The sequence below is a fragment of the Erpetoichthys calabaricus genome, chromosome 1, assembly GCF_900747795.2.
Source record: "Erpetoichthys calabaricus chromosome 1, fErpCal1.3, whole genome shotgun sequence".
Taxonomy (NCBI): Eukaryota; Metazoa; Chordata; class Cladistia; order Polypteriformes; family Polypteridae; genus Erpetoichthys; species Erpetoichthys calabaricus.
In genome coordinates, this window is record NC_041394.2 from 292,478,047 (window position 1) to 292,494,057 (window position 16,011).

General features: G+C 41.9%; 1 protein-coding gene across 4 annotated transcripts in view; it reads left to right on the forward strand.

The window, feature by feature from the left end:
• apaf1 (apoptotic peptidase activating factor 1) overlaps positions 1-16,011 on the forward strand; it is a 202,141-nt gene that overhangs the window by 125,002 nt on the left and 61,128 nt on the right. The gene's annotated exons all lie outside the window — the stretch shown is intronic.

The following is a 16,011-nucleotide window of genomic DNA, read 5'->3' on the forward strand; positions in this document are numbered from 1 at the left end:
ACAACTCTATCTGATGGCACATTCATGCATATATCCTTGCAATCTCATAATAACGACACAGGGAGATTCAGATCTGAATTGGTTAGGCAATAGTTATAACCATTGCCTCACTATATAAAAAAGTATAATATACAATGTCCTTAGAGTTGTTGTCTTTTACCTAGTGTTTTTATATTTATTCACAAAATTAAAAAATGGAGATTCTTTATGTACTGATTTACGTTTGTAATCCATAAATTTTAATTTGAGTATACTGTAACTACAAATCTAGATTTACTTAGCTTACTTTTTTCCTTTTAGGTCCTCCACAAATTAAAGTTAATCATATACTTTTGGTTATTCTTTGCATATTTTAATTATAAAAATAAATTTCATATAAATTTAAACCAGATTATGTATATTGTGTTTTGTTGTTGATGGAGATCAGATCATAGCACACAAAGTCTGAATATTCTGCTAACTTATGTAATTTACTAACTACTAATGATACAGAAATCTGCATATTTCTAAAATATATTTTGAATTTATACTTTGGCCATATTTTAGGTTATTTTTTCAAATTCTTCTTTACTTGACAAAACAGTTTAGAATACAGCTGTTTATTTAGGTTAAAAACAGCAGTAGTGTGTCACTAGACATGATATGTTAGATTTGATATTATTGTAGCTGTTTGGTACCAGCAGTGCCTTATTACCTCTAACTTAAAACACTCTGCTAGCAGAGATAGTTAAAAGGTTTTATTTAAATTTTGTAACAATATTCAAAATATCTTAATTGTTTGATCTTTAGTTACAACAAAGAAATCAATTACATAATAATGACTTCCTTGATGAGATTCTGATTGCTTGGTTAAGCAATATACTATGAGCTGACGCCTACTTGGCAAATTATCATAATGTTTGGTTTTACTGCAGTGGAAGTATATTTTATAAATATTTATAAACATCTGTCTTGATAGCCAATTATCTCATTAAAATGATATAATTTTATGTTTTGTGCAGTTTTACAAACTTTTTCTATTACTTGGTTAAATCTTTTATTTTTGTCCTTTTTACAGCTACCTAGTCAAGTTCCTTTTGGGTTAGTAGTTTTTACAAAATTATTTTTCTGATGAAGGAAAGTTTCTGTCACATCCAGTAATTAGCAGTAAAAATTATTGTCAACAAACAGTCCAAAACACTGCATTTTGTCCTAATGAAGTTGACAAAATAGAGTTAGAAGCTTAAAATTATGACAAAAATATGAATATTTTTAAATTCCTTTTGATTATAAATCTCAAACTGCTGTTCTTTTCTAAACATGGAATAAGTGAAAAAATAAAAACAAAAGACCAGCTAATCAAACAATGAGATCAGTTACTGGTACAAGGACTTACTGATTATGAAATGGATTGAATTAGGATTGTAAACTCCTGCCGTAATGCATTGGACTCAATGGGAAATATATAATACATGGCTGGTTTAACTGGTGTGCTAATATGACTATTTTATGTTAGTTTTATTTTAGCTTTGCCAATACAGCATACACTACCCAATAGAAGCAATTTTTTATTCTTCCATATGATACTTAAGTAATTCTTACTTTTGCATATTTTTCCTTTTTTTTATACTCGGCTTATGACAATAGTAGTAGTACATACAGAAAGCAACTGTCAAAGGAGGTGTTAGATTGATTTATGACCTTTAAGCCCCGCCCCCAAATATGAAAATATGAAAATATAAAATATGAAAATATGAAAATATAAAAAATATAATTTATGAAAATATAAAAATATGAAAATTTATGAAACTATAAAAATATGAACTATACCCCGCCCATGCGGGGGTTGGACCACCGTCATAATTGATCATCTCTAAACCACACCTTTTAGGGTGGGTCTTTCGTAAATCGGACACCTATCACGCCCCATTAACAATACTCACGCCCCTGAGGTACGCCTTTATCTCTCAATCCGCCTATAGGGTTAGGGGTGAGGCGTGTCTCTCACCACCGACTGTGGGAGGAGCCGAAAGAGTTGTTGTATAAAATTCTAGACATTCAGTGAAAACGCCACGACACACAAAAGCAAACAGAATGGACGGTCTTGTGAACGCTCCTAAGAAAGCAAACAGGGTGTCCAGAAGAACGTTACGGGAGTTACGGGAACCACGCTTCAGCTCAGTCTGGTACGACTCTAACTGTGCTTTGTGCCGGGTAGAGTTGAAAAGAAATGCTGATGGACAGCTCACGATCGCTGTTTCCAAGAAGGAGCCTATCCTTCCCGAATATAACGAGGCCAGTCACGAAGAGGAGGAAGATAAAGAAAATGTGCTAAAGGAGCGAGTGACTGAAATTAATTTTTCTATAAAAGACTGGACTTTTTTTAAAGCTCTTATGCCAAATATTGATGAAGCTATTTACCAAGGGAAACTGTCTGACCAGATGAAAAGAATTAAAAGAAAATTGGAGGAGGAGTTTAGCATGTTGAATAATTCATGCTCGGAGGAGGAGGAAAACTGGGAGGCAACCACCCCTAAGTGAGTGGGGATAAATACAGAGATCTTTTCCCCCCAGTCTACATTAACCTAAAAACCTATCGAGATGTCTTCAAATACTTACCCTACTGAAGCTGGTGCTAGCTGGTCCGGTCGTCTCCCTGTTCTCTCGGCCTCTGAGGTGGCAGAAGTCCTCGACATTCTGATGCGCTCCGAAGAACCAAGCTCCGGAGGTATGGAACATACGTCCGCCGCTGACTACCTTTTTTGGCCGGCCAACCTTCAAGCCAACACTGCCTACTCTACTCCCGACGAGATGATCGACACTAACCTACAGCCCTGCTACTCGGCTGCTGACCAGATGCTGACAGACGACGATGTGTTTTGGTCGGGTGACAACCAACAACCCGCCGGCTACGCTCCTGATCAGACCTGTTGGTCTATGGAACAGACGGCGCTCTGCGACGGCCTGTTTTGGCCCGACGACATCGTACCTAACTCCGGGTACTCTGCCCCTAACAACTCTCCTTCAGACCCACCGTCTTGGCCGGATCTTCTGATGCCCTCAAACGACCAGATCTATTGGCCTGAACCTCAGTTACCCGCCCCTGATGATATGTATTGGCTGGACTGTCTCCTGGAGAACCGTACAGTACCTGACCATTTTGTCCCTGCTGAGGATGCTCGGAGGAGCCTAACGGGAGCTGAGGAGATAGCCGTGCAGGCCATGCGGCAAGAAGAGGCCATGGACAACCTGGTAGATGCTCTGTCCGCATGGAAGCCATCGTCCCGGCATGCTGATTGTGAGAGTATGGACATTGAGCAAACTGACGGGCCCCTGGGTCAAACACTTCGAAAGACTCTGAAACTGGTGAAGAGTTTGATTGCGGCTCTGCTGGACATAATAGTCGATCGGGACCTAAAAAGCACCTGTCATGGCTGTTTCATAGATCACCCCAGCCAGACGCAGCATACGTGTCTGTTTGAGCCTGACTCTGTTTATCGGGTTGGCCGCTTTCAAGAGGTTCTGACTGTTTTCCGCAAACCATGGCTCAGGAGCCTGGTCATAAAGACTCTGGGTTGCTTCAACATCTTTCCGCCTTTTCACAAGGTTCATTCATTTGTGCAAAATGCCGTCGATGAACTGGAAAAAGAACATTCTATTAGCGAAGCCATTGTACAAGCCTTTCACAACATGGACGATCCCTCTTACTCGAAAATACGTGAAATAGCCGATGCCTTTTCTAAAAGACATTTTTCTGAACCGACCGATGCACCTTTGGGGTTTTACGGGGAGTATGACTTAGAAAAATCAGACGAAGTGTCTGCACTCAATGTTCCTGTTCTATGAAATGTTTTAATCATGTTTTTTAATACTGCCGTTTTGAAATTTTAATAATGTTTTTAATCATGCTGTTTTCAAATTTTAATAATGTTTTTAATCATGCTGTTTTGAAATTTAAACAATGTTGTTTTGAAAATTAACAATAAAGACTCATTTGATTTTTAAACCATTGACATTTTTCTTTCACCGTCGACGATGGAGGGTTACTTGAAAAAAGTTTATTATAACCCGGCAAATCCTGGTAGCTTTGGGGGAAAAGACTCTTTGAAAAGAGCTCTTGAGGTTTCGGGTCAGAAAAGTAATGACCAACAGGTGTCGGATTGGTTATCCGGTCAATATGCTTATACAATTCACAAACCCGCTAGAAGGCATTTTAGGAGAAATAAGGTTTATGTATCCGATATAGACTCGCAATGGCAGCTGGATTTAGCGGACATGACAAATGTGTCCGAGCATAATCTGGGGTATAAATATTTGTTAACATGTATCGATGTACTTTCTAAGTATGCGTGGGTACGCCCCCTGAAGAACAAAACGGGTAAGGAAGTGACAAGAGCCTTCCAAGACATTCTGAGTGCCGGTCGAACTCCAAAGAAGCTCCAGACCGATAAGGGTAAAGAGTTTTTCAACCGAGATTTTCAAAAACTGTTAAAGAAGATAGGAATAAAACATTTCACCACAGGAAACGAATTAAAGGCCTCTGTGGTGGAGAGATTTAACCGCACACTAAAATCTAAAATGTGGAAATATTTCAGCGCTTATAACACGAGAGCCTACATCGATAAATTGCCGGATCTAGTATACTCTTACAACAAAAGTTATCATCGAAGCATAAAAATGGCTCCTTCCGATGTTAACGCGTTAAATTCCTGGAAAGTTTTCAAAAACTTATACGGCGTAGCCAGCCCCCCGGGTCCGCCGCTGTTTAAGTTCAAAGTAGGAGACACAGTTAGGGTGTCTAAAACCAGACATCCTTTTGAGAAAGGTTATGAGCAATCATTTTCAGATGAAATCTTTACCGTATCTGAACTTGTACCTAGGGAACCGGCAGTGTACAAACTGAAAGACTACGATGGTGAAGAGATTGTAGGATCCTTTTACGACCCTGAATTACAGAAAATTAAATTCGGATCCACAGACGTTTACAGGATTGAAAAAATACTGGCTAGGAAAGTTAAGAATAAAAAACGACTCATTTTAGTCAAATGGCTCGGCTGGCCAGAAAAATTTAACAGCTGGATACCGGAGAGCCAAGCCCAAGATGTTCAATAAAATTCAGAACGCTCCTAATCGACTCTTCATTCTCTAGCGATATACCATGGAGCGCAAAAGTTTTTTTGTGACTCTACCGAGCAACGCGTCCTCAGACATTTTCCCTAACAACACAATATCCAATTTCACGACGAAGCTTGCTAAACCCATAGAATTAGAAGGTTCTTGGGAAGTCGGTCTAGCCGAAATTCAGTACCCACATACGTGGAATACCATAGACAAACCGGATAACGAATTCTACGTTTCAGCTCCGGGGGTAAAAAAACATTACTACATTCCATGCGGATATTACGAAGGTATTCACGACCTACTGTCTTTTATGAATTCGACAACCTTAAACCTGCCCACTTTGACAGATGTTGCAGCTGGATTTGTCCCTTCCGAGAGCTCTGCGAAATTCAGTTATAATGCTGTGGAAAGAAGAGTCTACGTGGTACCGGGTGAAAAGGATGAAACTATACACTTGAAAGGACAGCTGGGTCGAATATTAGGAGCGCATCCTGATCAGACTCGGGGTTTAACTTATAAGGCACCTTTCCCCGCCGACATCAGGGCCGGCTTTTACACTTTGTATGTGTACGGGGATATGGTATCTCATCAGAGAGTCGGAGACAGCTACGTACCCCTTTTGAGGTGTGTTCATATAGAGGATCAGGCTAATAAAATTACAACCATCACATATGACAAACCGCATTATGCCCTAGTCAGCAAGAATCATTTTGACACAGTGACTATTGAAATAAAGACGGACCAGAACAAAAACGTGCCATTTCAGTTTGGTAAGGTGATAGTGAAGTTGCATTTCAGACCCGTCAGGCATTGTATGCACGACTGAAACAATGAGGACTTACCAGGACCCAACACCTTACATCCAATATTATCAGACCCAAGCGGGTAATGGCTTACCGGGATTCTCTGGATCCCCTGTAATGTATGGTGGGGGGATTGGAGGTATATTTCGAGGATTGTTTAGAAGAGCTTTACCTCTCCTTAAAAAAGGCTTTGACATCGCAAAACCACATATCAAATCCGCGGCTAAAAATATTGTAAAAGATGTGATCACAGGTGCTATATCCAGTGCTGCGGGTGGAGTCCTAGAAAAGCAGGAGGGAGCGGGCTTGATGGTCATGAGAAAGACAAAACGCAAGAGACCACCGGGGTCGCGTCAGGCCCCGCCAGCTAAAAAGGCCGGGCGCACTATTTTTACAGCATTATCTAAACGTCGTCAGAAGAGGAACAAGACTAAAGCAAGCAAAAAGAAGAGGAGAGACATTTTTTAAGAGAAGATGGCTTTCGTACACAGAATGTCCGAAGAGTGTGTCAAATCTGAACTGGATCTGTTTACGGTGCCTTTCACTCAAACGAGTGTAGATAAAAGTATATACGTTGAAGTACCACCACTCTCAGCCCTCTCTGAAGTAGCTCCGCTAGAATTTCTCATAGCCGGAAATGGGGAAGATTACCTGGACTTGAATAACACTCTTCTACACCTAAGGGGAAAGATAGTGAACGCTGACGGGACTAACATACCTGCCGGGGCAAAGGTCGGATTTGTCAACTACCCTATAGCCAGTTTGTTTTCTCAAGTTGATGTCACCCTGGGGGACCGCCTAATATCGCAGAGTTCAAATTGTTATCCTTACCGAGCGGTCTTAGAAGGTCTGCTAAATTACAGCCAAGAGACTCTTCATTCTCAGTTTGCTACAGGACGTTTTTACAAAGATACACTTAACAAATTGGAAGAGACAGACCCCGCCGGAGAAAACAGCGGTTTTAATAACAGAAGTGCCTATACAGCCGGTAGCAGGACTGTCGAACTTCTGGGGCACATACATACAGATCTCTTTTTCCAGGAAAAACTACTATTGAACGGCCTAGACGTGAAGATTAAAATGGTTCGGAACAAAGATGAATTCTGCTTAATGTCCGGTGATGCCGAACGTTACAAAGTAATCATAACATCAGCCTCCCTGTTTGTAAAAAAAGTAAAAGTTTCACCGGCCGTGAAATTAGGACACGCTCATGCCCTTACATCAGCCAATGCTAAATACCCTGTGGAAAGGGTGAATATGAAAGTATTCAGTATGCCCGCGGGAATCCGAGTATGCAATCAAGAAAACCTGTTTCTGGGGCAACTACCAAAGTATGTGGTGATTGGCATGGTGGATAATGAGGCCTTTTCGGGGTCTTATACACGTAACCCGTTCAATTTCAAACACAACGATGTAGAGTTCCTGGCTCTGTACATGGACGGTGAACAGATTCCCGCCAAACCTTTTCAACCAGACTTTGTAAGCGGCAACAGTGCCAGAGAATATTATAATCTGGTATTGGCCACTGGTAAGCATTTGAAGGATCAAGCTCTGTCTATCAGCCGTTCAGAGTTCTCGCAAGGATATACTCTTTTCGCTTTTGATCTAACCCCCGATCAAGAATGCGGTGATCATTTTTCATTAGTTAAAACTGGAAACATGAGATTTGAATTACGCTTCCGCGTCCCTCTCCCTAGGACCGTCAATCTAATAGTATATGCGGTCTTTGACAACATCATCGAAATCAACCAGAGACGTAATGTTCTGTATGACTACTAATAAGCACCATGAATACAAAACAATTAACACAACTACTGTCCCAAGACCCCTACACCAAAAGATATTTCCGCGGTGTGCTGGCGTGTGATCAACTACCGGAAAAAAATAACGTCTTACCGGCCATGTTTGTAGTGAATACTCACCGTCAAACCCAACCCGGAGAACACTGGCTGGGGATTTACCTCACAGAAGACGGAAATGGGGAGTTTTTTGATTCCTATGGAAATCCTCCGGACTTTATCTACTTCCCGAACGACATTTACCGTTTCTTAAGCAAAAATTGTAAACAAATCATTTACAATAACCGACAGCTTCAAAGTTGGATCTCGGACAAATGCGGTCAACACTGCCTCTTCTATCTGCATCAGAGAGGAAAAGGTCTCCCATACACCTCTGTAATAAAAAAGTATTCGGAGGACGTGAACAGTAATGACTCTATGGTCTCTAAATTTGTTCGTTCCTGGCTTCCTTCGCCGGGACTCTGTTTTTATCAGTACCCTTGCGTGCAAAGATCAGAGACCTGTAAATATTTCAATAGACGGTTAAAGGATGACGACACTCTGTAATGAGATAAAATTGTATTTAATAAACAAATCATTTTACAAATTAATAAGCGATCCATTCCAGTCTTTTTTTTCTCGGTTTCAGTCGGTAGGGGGTATCTTCTGTATGATGAGCAGGGTGGGGGGCTGCGGGTGGCTTAAAACTTTCAAGGAGTTCTCTCGTTTCATCATTAGGTACGACAGAAAATGGAATGTTCAAACCGGCCATGGCGTTTACAAATTCCTTCCACCCCCGCGGTCTCCTATGTTCAGGTATTGTATGAGAAGCGGTCAGATTACGGACCAAATCCACCATGTTGGATCCGACCAAAGGTTTACCCTCTAACAATAGCTCTCCACGATTATTCCAAAACGCGTGATGGGGATTGACGGACATTTTATGTAAAACAAATTCAACATTTTTCTTTGCTTTTACAGGCGCGCTTCTCAAAACCTCTTGCCAAACCTTGTCCTCAGACACCATGACTGCTCCAGGGCCCCCCTCGCCATTTTCTTCTTTTGGTAATACGAGCGCCAGACTGCTAGTTTCTTTATCGGCCTTTTTAACTAGAGTCAGATATCTCTGCAAGATAGAAGTGTAAAGCTTCACCTTCTCGTCAGCCCCTATATCACAGCGTTGCAGGATGTTTCTCATTTCTTTGTCCAGTTCAGTTTCTGTGGCACTCAAGAGGTCGTTCGGGTTAGCGCTCTTTTGCTGAAAAAGAGACATCTGTTGCTGCGGGACCAAATACATTTTTTGAGCGTATTCCATGTTTATGCTCTAGAAGCTAATAAACTGGATATGAATGGCACGGCGACGCTTAAAAGAGCACCCAAAAAGCCTCCTTTCTGGTTCAGAATAGCTTTCTTCTTTTTTAAGGTTAGTTTTCTGTCACTTATTTTTCTGACAGATGTTTTATGCTTCTTGATTAGCTTAAACTGTTTGGGCGAAAGAGGTATATTACCTTTTAAAGTATTACAGGCTATTTCGGACAAAGCATTAATTAAATCGTCAGAAGAGGCGTTTATAAGAATTTTACGGCGGCGACAAGAGCAACGGAGTAAGGCCTTGAGAGGCTGTAGGTTTCTGCTTATTCTGGCCGACATGCTGACAGAATATGTTACGGGGACTCAGAACAGCTTCTTTTATCTTTTAACGGTGTACACGACCGGCCAATCGGGCGGAAACAGACCTGTTCTTAAACGCAGTTCGTCTGGGGTCTGTGCCTTTAAATCCACTAAGAGATAGCCGTACGGTAGTTTTGTAGCATCTTCGAAAGCTTCCAAAAAGAACTTAACACGCCTCGGATACATTTGGCGGGCCAAGGTAGTAATCTGCAATTTGTCCCTGGGGTTTTTAAAAAGAGTAATGTAATTGGCGTTAAGATTAATCGTTCGGCTTTTCTTTCCTTGAAAGAATAAATTTTGAACCAAGTAAATGATAGACAGATTCCGATGATGAGTATATTTTGTGAAAGCCTTTTCTATTTCCTGGCTTTCGCTAGCCGATTCCATCAGATCATCTATAATGACCAAATTTATTTTCTCAGGAGGGAGAAGTTCGTCGTCGCATAAAGACTTTGGGAGTCCCTCAATAAATTTTAATTGCTGAAATTTAGCCGATAGCTCGTCGTACATTTTCTGCCAGCAACTATAAAACCAAATTATATTTTGAAAAGGATGAGACACGACGTGGTTCGAATGTTCCAATAATTTTTTCACATAATAGGATTTACCGGAACAAGAGGGCCCCGAGATAATTTTAGCGAAGGGGTGTTGAAGGCGTGCGTCAAAATCTCTTTTAGTAGCCATAAGGTCTTGTGTTGTAATCTTTTAAGAGAACCCTCTTGTTATACACCACTCTGAATTTCTTCCTGAGTGGTCGGTTTTCTAAAGTGAAACGTTTTTTATTTCGATGGATCCGCTTACCGTGAACCAGTAACTCTTGAGGAGGGGCTTCATGAGACGTCACAAAATTCTGAACTAGATTGGTTAGTGACTCGAGGTTTATAATTTTACCGGTTTCGTGATTGATGGTTATACCTTTTACCTTCATACATGTTTTGCCTTGTGCCGTTTTATAACCGTACGTCTTTGGACCGCCTGAAGCAAATTCAGTAATATAATCACCAGGATTTAACTCACTGGTGAGCTCTCCTAAATAGTCACCCAGAGGAGGATTGTACTGACCAGGCTGAGAAGTAAAAATGACCGAGTCGGTGTCGTGGTACAATACCCTTTCTCCCAGACTGTCCAGTAAATCGTACAACTCTAACCGGGCATAGGCCGTGGTGAAAGCAGCAATGACAACATTAACGCTACCAGGTAGGGTATACTTTTCATCGGTGTACTTCCACTGTATTTGAGCAATCTCATCGCCGATAAATTCAAAATAAGAAACATTATACTGTTTGGAGAAAATATATTGCAAGAATTCCTCACCGTCCTTGACTAAGCTAGTAGTGAGATGGAGAGGTTTTTGCCCAAATTTACCCCAAAGAGAATTTAAAAACAACTTTGAAATTTGTCTCTTAGCCGGATTTACGGCGATGTTATCGCGGTCCAATTGCACACCTTCCTTGTGATAATAATCTAAAATATAACGGTCTCGGGAAGCCTCATCCGTACACCAAGCAGGGTAGCCCGAGGCCTCCTGCTTGCCTTTTAGATGAAGTTTGATATAGTCTGAGAATAACTCAGAAGTATGTTCGGGGTAATGCCAAATCTCGTATACTTTTGAAACTTTATACCCTTTGTCAACGGCCTTTGCTATTTCCACACTGCACCAAGTACCGGTTAAAGCTCTCTCATCCTCTGTGTGACGACAGTCCACAGTCTGAGCTTCTGTCTCCGCGCAGGTGCGACAGAGGGTGAACATTAATTTCCCACAAAACCTGAGAGGCAGAACTGGAAAATTGAGACCGCGTGGAGGCTGGACGGTGGCTTTAATTAATCCAAAATACTGCCTGAGATCGCCAAACTGCTGAAAAATAATAGTGGGGTGACCGACCGGGTACATTTTTGTTTTATTCACAAACGGGTACAAGCTGGTGAAATCATAATAGTGAATCTGTTCGGGCCCCACTGCCTTGTGATACAATTTTATGGCGTTGGTACGGCCGCCGAACAACGAGTCCCTCGGTTGTATACGCTGAGGGAAATCACAGTGTTTTAAGAAAGTTTGTAACCTGAGGTCTTGTTTTTTCATCGTCTCCCAATCATGCTCCCAGAGCACATGCACATCTAAATTAAATTTAGACCTAAGTATTTCCAATTTTCTCATAAACTTTTGGTACATAACTGCACAAGTCATACCGGTTAAAGGATGGGTACTGTTAAAATCATAACATTCCGGACAGCCGTGATAAAAACAACCGGCAAATTCAAAGGCAGTTGGAATACCTTTAACTACGGCGTAGCCGTCAAGATAAAAGGAACCCTTCTTTACTTCCCCAAGGTTTAGAGCGTGTCGGATGTTCAATTTTTCTGTTTCACAGAGATACAATAACCATTGAATAGATGCGTTCGAATAGTTTTTCTGACTACTACTGTAATGGTCAGAAGGAATGATGCCGACAGACTTTGGAGGCATACAGTTTTGCCTGTACATGGCCATACATAGAGATGCCAGGGTCATGCATTGAAACGGGTCAATATTGCCAATTTTGATGACCTCGTCTCTGAATTTAATGCACGCTGTTCTAAGAATTTCGACATCATTTTTACAATAAAAAGCCATCTCCTCTTTAAAATTAAAAACACCATGCTTGACACTGTCGTACCAGGTAAAAAATTCTTCTTTTTCTTTGGTCATCATGCTCTGAACACCGTAGCATTCAGGTTCAGGGTAGGGGCCGATATAATTCTGATTTTCAGCCGTATTGAAGAAGTGGGGGAAATAACCTTTTGCGGCTTCAAACCCCATGGCTTTAGGCATGGCACTCAATTTCATTGTTAAAAAATTCAAAGAATCTATAAAACGTAATTGATAACCATCATCTGTGAAACACATCAGCTTATTTCCTTGAGTAGTAACACTAGGGTTCACACCATTTTCAAGCAAATACTTCATTAAAAAGTACCCATCGTAACCTTTTGAATTGTGAGCTATGAAGGTATAGCCTTGATACTTGGGGCGACGGTATCTGGCAAAGAACTGCTGTACACAATCTTCACCCGCCCAGAACCAGGATTTACCCCGCAAGGACTTACAGTATATGTAATTAGGAATGTGCACACCCGTTTCTTGTCTACTTTCAAAATCATAAAATACATATTTCTCACAACGATCCTCAGACTTCAAAGTTTCTATAAAGCACTGATGGTTTTCTGCATCATTTTCAATTTTTGCTTTACAAACCCTGCATTCCTTGGGCCGACATTTATGGGGTTTTGATGCGGCATTCACTGTGTAAGTTTTGTAACACAGGGGACACATTTTTGCCGTGTCACAGGCCGCTTCCATATCGTTGGTCTTATCGTTAAATTTAGGAATCGTATGCTGAATAAAACAAAATTGGGACCGGCAGTAACGGTTGCAATCACCACACTTGACAAGTTCTTCAGGGATCGGACGACAATCTGGGGAGAAACAGACGTTGCAGTGACCTTCACAACGATGACTAAGGACGGAGTGGTAGCTTATGTAACAGTAGTCGCACAAGTATTTCACACCCAGAAAACCCTTTAAATTCAAAATACCGTAGTAATGGTTATCGTGTAAAAACATAAAATAGGTTTTGGGGTTTCTACCTCGGGAGCTTTCAAATTTTAAAAATTTCTCATTTCTTAGACACCTATACCAGACAACAATTTTAATACCAAGCAAGTTTTCAAATTTATGAACGTCCGCAAAGGACACTTTTTCATCCTCAGATAATCCAGCCCTGCTCTGAAGGTTATACGCTTCACGCATGCATAACTGTGGGTTTTGCATGTACCGGTCCTCCATCAGGCTAAGCAGACAAAAGGCAAAACAGAGCTGATTCCCGTAATTATAAGAAATAATTAAATGCCTCATTTTCTTTCTAACTATTTCATGATTGAGTAGAGATGAGACCTTACGAGAGCCACGAGCGCCCCCGCTAGGTGCCCGAACAATCTGGGTGACTAGCATCAGAGACTCATCCGCTAGCACACTCGCATGACTCTGAAGAAGATTCTCTATCTGATGAAGAAAATCGTCTACATTAATATCAGAGCCATTCATCTGTATAAAAACGCTGATAGGTAATGAATCAGCACGCAATTCTAGCTGTACAACATCTTGCGGATTTAAAGTACCTGAAAAACTATCCAGAATTCTTTGCAGCGTCTCATGAATACTGTTAAACACCTCCTCGTAAGACTCTAGTTCATAGGCATTGGCGAAATTTAAGGGGTGTCTTATTTCAGTGTGATTAAAGGCAGGTCTATCGATCTGCTGAAAACCACCCTGACCGTCGTTACTAGAGACAACAGAGGGCCCGGCCATACCTAAAGTAGACGAGGGTGAAGGTTTAGATACCACAGAACCACCGGACATAACAGGCGCGACTGAAGGGGTAACCACAAATGGCGGGGCAATAGGGGCTGAGGAAACAGAGGACAAGACTGGAGCCGAGGATGCAGAAGGGATAGCTGAAGTAAAAGAGACAGAGGGGGCCGAAGGGGTGGCTGAAATAAAAGAGACAGAGGATGCAGAGGCCAAAGGCTTGGCAACAGGGTGCATGACTGTAGCAGAGGATGCAGAAGGGGTAGCTGAAGTAAAAGAGACAGAGGGGGCCGAAGGGGTGGCTGAAATAAAAGAGACAGAGGATGCAGAGGCCAAAGGCTTGGCAACAGGGTGCATGACTGTAGCAGAGGATGCAGAAGGGATAGCTGAAGTAAAAGAGACAGAGGGGGCCGAAGGGGTGGCTGAAATAAAAGAGACAGAGGATGCAGAGGCCAAAGGCTTGGCAACAGGGTGCATGACTGTAGCAGAGGATGCAGAAGGGGTAGCTGAAGTAAAAGAGACAGAGGGGGCCGAAGGGGTGGTTGAAATAAAAGAGACAGAGGATGCAGAGGCCAAAGGCTTGGCAACAGGGTGCATGACTGTAGCAGAGGATGCAGAAGGGGTAGCTGAAGTAAAAGAGACAGAGGGGGCCGAAGGGGTGGCTGAAATAAAAGAGACAGAGGATGCAGAGGCCAAAGGCTTGGCAACAGGGTGCATGACTGTAGCAGAGGATGCAGAAGGGGTAGCTGAAGTAAAAGAGACAGAGGGGGCCGAAGGGGTGGCTGAAATAAAAGAGACAGAGGATGCAGAGGCCAAAGGCTTGGCAACAGGGTGCATGACTGTAGCAGAGGATGCAGAAGGGGTAGCTGAAGTAAAAGAGACAGAGGGGGCCGAAGGGGTGGCTGAAATAAAAGAGACAGAGGATGCAGAGGCCAAAGGCTTGGCAACAGGGTGCAAGACTGTAGCAGAGGGTACAGAAGGGCTAGAAACAGGGTGCAAGACTGTAGCAGAAGGGATAGCTGAAATAAAAGAGACAGAGGGTGCCGAGGGGGTAGACACAGAGGGCAAGACTGAGGCAAAAGGCTTGGCAACAGAGGACAAGACTGTAGCAGAGGGGGCAGAGGATGCAGGGGGCAAGACTTGAGCAGAGGGGTTAGCAGCTGGTGCTGAAACAGGTGGGGCAGCATTTACAGAACCCAAAGTGTTTGTTAAACCATGACCCATTTGAGCATTCACATTTTCATTCAAAGACCGCTGAACCCTTTCTAGCAAGTTATTTAATGTTTGCATTTCATCGGGGGTGGCTACTGGACGTAGGGCTTCTAAAAGGCTGTCAAGCTGGTCAAAGTCGATGGGAGTGGTGACAGGTGAAGGAACTCTCATGGTCGCTATTATATTATTCATTTGGAACATGTTTTGATTTTGCCAATTAATATATTCCAATTCATTAAAATATCGGGGTGGTGGAGTAGGCATTTTTGGGGGCCGAATAGAATAACTAACTTCATTCACCATGTCATGCAATAATCCAGCATTTTGAGAACCGCTCCCAGCGTCCAAGTCCTCACAGGCACGCCTTTTGTCAGACATTATTTGGGGAACAAGTTTTCTAAAATTGCATACAATAAAATAACCTTTTCACGTATATCTGGAGACAGTGGTAAAAGGTCCGGTAATGCACTTTGAAAAATCAACAGCACTCGTTCGATTTCAGACTTCAACTCAGCAGCCTTAGCAGCGGGATCAAATCTTTCAGGTTCACCGATTATTTGGGTGAGAAGTCCGGGTTGTGATGCAAACGACGGTGAGCCCTCGAGTATCTGAGTAAGTAAGCCTGGAGAGGCGGGTTCTGAAAAAAAAAAAACAAGCAGGACTAAGTTTTCTTTAAAAATAAACATTGGCCATGCACTCGCACAAATAGTTCAACTTACCGGGCTGCGTGAATAAGATGTTCAATAGTAGACTGTCCGAGGGCCTTTGCGCCGATTCTATAGGCTGACTGGAAACTTCGGAAGAATTACCACTCTTTGGGGGCGTCGAGTATTCTGCTAAAAAGTATATATTTAACCCCAACGCCTTATTTTCTTCAAAACACACCCATACATGATCCGTCAAATGAAAGTGGTACTTACGGGTTTCCGAGTCAGGATTTTTATTCTCAAAAAGACAATCTGTGGAAGCTATTAAATCCTCCAATTGCGAACTAGTTAGATTTAAAGAATCAAACAGTTCAGCCTCCGATTCTAGAATATAAAAGACTAAGTTTGTACGTACTTAAAGACAATTACATTAAAAAGTAATCAGCCAGAACGTT